The following is a 6,103-nucleotide window of genomic DNA, read 5'->3' on the forward strand; positions in this document are numbered from 1 at the left end:
CTATGCATGGTCTTAGGGAACCATCTTTCTTTTCCACAAAGAAGATGCCGGCTCCGGCCGGTGAAGATGATGGACGAATGAAACCCTTATCCAAGTTCTCATCAATATACGTTTTAAGAGCCGCTAGTTCAGTCTCTGATAGTGGAAAGATACGGCCAAAGGGTATTTCAGAACCAGGTAGCAAATCAATGGGGCAGTCGTAAGACCGATGAGGTGGTAGGCAATCAGCTTTTTGTTTATCGAAGACATCTCTAAATTCAAGATATACCGGAGGGACGTGCTGGAGATTGTCAGGTGTAGGTGCTACAGTTAAACAGGCGGCTGGAGCTGGAGGAAGGCAATGCTGGGAACAGTAGGGAGAGGAAAAGGAGACTTTCTTCTTGTTCCAATTGATGTCAGGTTCATGTGCCTGTAGCCAGGGGAGCCCCAAAATGATGGGGAACATGGGGGAGAAGATGATGTCAAAGCTTAGAAGCTCCTGGTGGCCGGAGTCCGTGGTGACAAGGATGGGCCTTGTCTGTTGTGTGACAAATCCAGAGCGAGGGAGAGACCCATCAGCCAGGTAGACTTGGAGGCCTTGTTCTTTGGTTTGCAGGGGAATGTGCAGTTTTTGGGCCAGTGAAGTGTCTAGAAAACAACTACAGGCTCCGGAATCAATAATTGCTGGTAGATGAACTTCCTTTTCCATTAGCTGTAAGGAGACAGAGAGGGTGACATAAGTCTGGGATAAACCAGGGTTCTGAAAGTTCATAAAAAACTGCGAGCGTGACTTACTGGGTCTCACGGGGCAAGTACGCAGAAAATGTCCAGTTCCCCCACAGTACAGACAGAGATTGGCCTGTCGCCGTCGTTGTTTCTCTTCAGGGGTAAGAGGAGCACGGACCAATCCAAGCTGCATGGGCTCAGCCTCTGGAGCAGAGGTGACAGGAGTCACTGGAAAGGATGGGTGAACGGGAGAAGGTTTAGGGAGCATCCAACTAGGTCGGGGACCCTGAGAGCGCTCAGAGCGCCGCTCGCGCATGCGCCTGTCTAGCTTGGTAGCGGATTGGATTAAATCCTCCAAAGTGGCAGGGGTTTCAATCCTGGCCAACTCGTCTTTCAAAGCTTCTGACAGCCCCTGGCGGTACTGGTATTTAAGAGCGGGTTCGTTCCACCCTGTGTCAGCTGACCATTTTCGAAATTCAGCAGTGTAGTCCTCCACTGGTCTCTTTCCTTGGGACAGGGAGTGTAGCACGGCTTCTGCAGTAGCGGTGCGTTGGGGGTCATCATATAGTTGAGACATACTTTCAAAGAAAAGGTCCAAAGAGTTCAGAAGAGAGCTCCTCTGTTCCATCAGGCTGTGGGCCCAGGCCTGCGGCTCTTCGGTCAACAGGGAGATGACAAATCCCACCTTAACTACTTCGGATGAAAAAGTCCTGGGCTGAAGGGCTAAGTACAAGGAGCATGCATTTTTGAAGGCCCGGAACTTTTTGCGATCGCCTGAAAAACGCTCCGGTGTGGGAACCCTGGGCTCAGGGGTAGCCATGATCACTGTGGGGCTTGATGCAACTTGAGAAGAGGAGGCTCCGCTGGTGGGCGCAGGGGCTGCGGCTGTTGATGCAGATGACCCTGAAAGTTGCTGGAGACGACCGTCAATCTGGGCATAGCCTTCCTGCAGTTTCTGGACTGCATCAGTGAGGGTTGTGACCTGCTGGCACAGGATCTCAAGAGGAGAACGCGCTCTGTCGGCCTCTGACATGGCTGGTTTGTACTATCAGAATAGAGGTACTCACCGAGGCCGAGATGCCGAGAGCGGTTCGCTGTTGCGACTAAGCGCACTCCGCCCCTCTGGAGGTGATACAGAGGGTGGATGGCACAAAGAGGCACAAGCTACCAGCAGGCAGGGTAGAGCTTGCGTGGAGGTCCTGTAGAGCTGGAGCAGAGACTGATCAGGATCCAGCAGTAAAAGTCCGGAGCAGGCTGAGGGTCAAACACAGGTAAGCAGACAATCCAGGTCACAGGCTGAGGGTCAAGGCACTGGAGATAGGAGACAAGACTTGGTCACAAGCAGAGGGTCAAGGCACAGGAGACTGAAGGTAAATCCGGGTCGCAGGCAGAGGGTCAAACACAGGTAAGCAAAAGCAAAGTCCGTAAAACAAGCCAAGGTCGGGTCCAGGAGAAGAGCAGAGCAGGTCAGGGTCAATCCGGGTCACAGCAGGTAAACGATCACACAGGAAACAGGAACTCAGGTACAGGAAGCTGAAAGACAAACCAGCAATTCCTCTGAGCACTTGCTCAGCTTTTATAGGCAGCCAGGAAGTCATGTGGAAGTCATGTGGTGCTTGTCATGTGATGACCAGTCTGCAGCTGAAGGTTTCTCTGACAAGGGGGTTTTTCGGTGTCTCAGGCCAATGTGGTGGGACTTTGTGGGCAAGTGATGATATAAACAAATAGGTAAAAGAAGTTTTGGATTTATTCCATTAATCATATATTATACATATATACATATCAAAAAGTGAAATTTGTGCTTGGGTTAAGAGCCCAATAGTGAAGAAGAAGTAAGAAGAAGATTCGAGGGAATCTGTGACATGTGTGGCTATAGTGACAAAGATGTGGATGTTGTCTCTGTTTACTGTGAATGTTCATCCAAATTCTGACGCGTTTCGGCTGTTATAAAGCCTTTTTCAAAGATTTGTCACCCAGTATAGGTTTTGCCTTTGTTTCTGCAAACTTTTTTCTGTGTCCTTATGTAACTGCAACGGGAACCGTGATGCACTTGCCAATTGTTTGGGCATAAGTTGATATGTCGGTAGCCAGGACTATTGAAACACTATCCTGTGCCGAATGGTTATTTGCCAGGTGTATTGGTGGAGAAGGGGTAGTTTTTCCAAGTGCTGCAGTCTAGGTCTGTCCTGTTCCCTCTCCTCAAGGGAAGTCCCACCAATACACCTGGCAAATAACCAATCGGCACTGGATAGTGTTTCAATAGTCCTGGCTACCGACATATCAACTTATGCCCAAACAATTGCCAAGTGCATCACGGTTCCCGTTGCAGTTACATAAGGACACAGAAAAAAGTTTGCAGAAACAAAGGCAAAACCTATACTGGGTGACAAATCTTTGAAAAAGGCTTTATAACAGCCAAAATGCGTCAGTTCTGGATGAACTCTGTGAATCACCATTTCCTGGAACATTCACAGGAAACACAGAGACAACATCCACATCTTTGTCACTATAGCCACACATGTCACAGATTCCCTCGAATCTTCTTCTTACTTCTTCTTCACTATTGGGCTCTTAACCCAAGCACAAATTTCACTTTTTGATATGTATATATGTATAATATATGATTAATGGAATAAATCCAAAACTTCTTTTACCTATTTGTTTATATCATCACTTGCCCACAAAGTCCCACCACATTGCCCTGAGACACCAAAAAATCCCTTAATTTCCCCATTGGGACACAGATGGCAGAAAAAAAAAAGTATAACCCTCCATTACGCTATCTGAAATAAGAGAAAAAGTTTTGCCATTGGTTCAGCGTTAATCTCTCCACTACCACTGGTGGTGGTGAGGAATCCTGACGTCATGACGTGATGACGACCGCAGAGTAGACTGCTGCTGGAACCTTCGCCGCCACCACCACCGCTGTCTGATATCTACAGTGGCATGGGCTAAGGAAGCTACCCCACTGCCTGGATGACTTTGGCTGTCGTTGGAGCTCAGCTGGAATCTCACTCCTGCTGCATTGATATCTGCTTGAAAATCTGCATGCACTGAGTGTTCTGCCCCCCCCCCCTCTTCAGAGAGTCGTAAGCCAGCTGCATGGGGACTTTATTTGCTTAGAATAACTGCCGATTTCATCCTCCAGAGGTCCCCCCCTACAAGGAGAATTAGGGGAGACAGTATCCATTTGAAATACGGGGAAAAAAAGCAGAACAGCGTTGTACGGCCTACTTTGCATCATGTTTTCTGAAGGGACTACAGCTGATATACTTACTAGTGGGGTGTTGCATAAAGGTTTCTTCGCTATACCCTCAGTAACACCCCTCTGATTAATCAGGCTTTGAGCCTCCCTTTAGCCTGTGAAGATTGTCCTACACTGCTTTAGTAGTGAACTATCCAATACTTCTACCCTTCCTGGTGATATTCCTCTATGCCTATGTGGGCATCCTCTTTTTTTTTTTTTTTTTTTTGCCTGTTTCTTCATATTTTTATGGAGATCAGCCAGGTCTAAAAAATATGAGGTAAAGTTAAGGCTAATAAAGTAAACCAACCTGCCCCCAGCCCTGGAGAGATCCAGTGCCATATGTCAGTAGAGTCCAGTTTGATGGAGGAAGGGCCTGATAGCCCCAGACAAGGGACTGTTGGGAGAGGGAAAGCGGGGACCTGTAGCGGAGGAGCCCTTGATGGGGAAAATAAGCACCTTAGGAGCACCTAGACAAAGAAGCTCTGGAGGGGTCCCCCACGGGGGACCAAAAGTGCAAAGTGGAGGTCCTAAAGGGGAATGTCTGGTTAGGATACCAGAGATGGATGCAGCCTTGGAAGAACCCCAGGCTGGCTTGCCACTCATTAAGGAAGCTTTGAAATTGGACATAGCAGCAGTTAGGACAGATATCGAGTATTTGGCAGGATGGAGGAAATGGAGGGGAGACTCGACGATCATGACTGCCTGCTGGAGGACTTGAGTAAATGGATGAAATCTTTACACAAAGCTAACCGGTCTTTGTTGTACAAGTTAGAAAATCAGGAGAATTGGAGCCAGGGGAAACATTTTGAATAAAGAGCTTACCAGAGAGTCAGGAAAAAGAGGATCTGATGACAGTTGTGCGACGCCTCTTTAACCCACTGCTTGGAAAGGAACTTCCAGAAACTTTAAAAATTGATAGAGTGCCCAGGGTGGGAAGATATCAAAGTCAGGCTGGGGGAGGCCCATAAGATGTGATTGCGAGGTTCCATTATGTAGAAGAAATATTGATATCCATGGAAAGGGTTTGGAACTCTTCTGGGATTACTTTCGAAGGAGTACATTTACAACTATATGCTGATTTGTCGGTGAAGAAATTAGCAAGAAGGAGACTACTTAAACCTCTGACAGAACATACAGTATCTCACAAAAGTGAGAACACCCCTAACATTTTTGTAAATATTTTTTTATATCTTTTCATGTGACAACACTGAAGTTATGACACTTCCCGCTACAATGTAAAGTAGTGAGTGTACAGCTTGCATAACAGTGTAAATTTGGTGTCCCCTCAAAATAACTCAACACACAGCCATTAATGTCTAAACCGCTGTAACAAAAGTGAGTACACCCCTAAGTGAAAATGTCAAAATTAGGCCCAAAGTGTAATTATTTTGTGTGGCCACCATTATTTTCCAGCACTGCCTTAACCCTCTTGGGAATGGAGTTCACCAGAGCTCCACAGGTTGCCACTGGAGTCCTCTTCCACTCAACAACACGGAGATGGTGGATGTAAAGACCTTGCGCTCTTTAACAGAGGGTGAAATCAGGGAAAGGCTGGATAAACTTAACACAAACAAATCACCAGGCCCGGATTGCGTACATCCGAGAGTACTCAAGGAACTCAGTAAGGTTATATCTAGACCACTGTTCCTGATCTTTGCTGACAGTATTAGGACAGGAGATGTACCAGGGGAATGGAGGAAAGCTAACGTGATACCGATATTCAAAAAGGGGCAGAGGCATATCCCGGGAAATTATAGGCCTGTCAGTTTGACATCAATAGTATGTAAATTTCTGGAGGGGATGATAAGGGACTATATCGTAGAGTTTGCTAAAGACAACAACATCATCAGCAGTAATCAGCACGGGTTTACAAATGGGCGTTCTTGTCAAACCAATATCTTAACATTCTACGAGGAGGTGAGCTGTGAACTAGATAGGGGCAGACCAGTGGATGTGGTGTACTTGGATTTCGCTAAGGCGTTTGATACAGTTCCCCACAAGCGCTTAATTTATAAAATAAGGTCTGCAGGTATCGACAGCAGGGTTTGCTCTTGGATACGGAACTGGCTAAAAGGACGTGTCCAAAGGGTGGTAAATTAATAAACAGCACATACTTAGACTGGTCTGAGGTAGTAAGCGGGGTCCCCCAAG

The sequence above is a fragment of the Pelophylax lessonae genome, assembly GCF_965119305.1.
Source record: "Pelophylax lessonae genome assembly, chromosome: 4".
Lineage (NCBI taxonomy): Eukaryota > Metazoa > Chordata > Amphibia > Anura > Ranidae > Pelophylax > Pelophylax lessonae.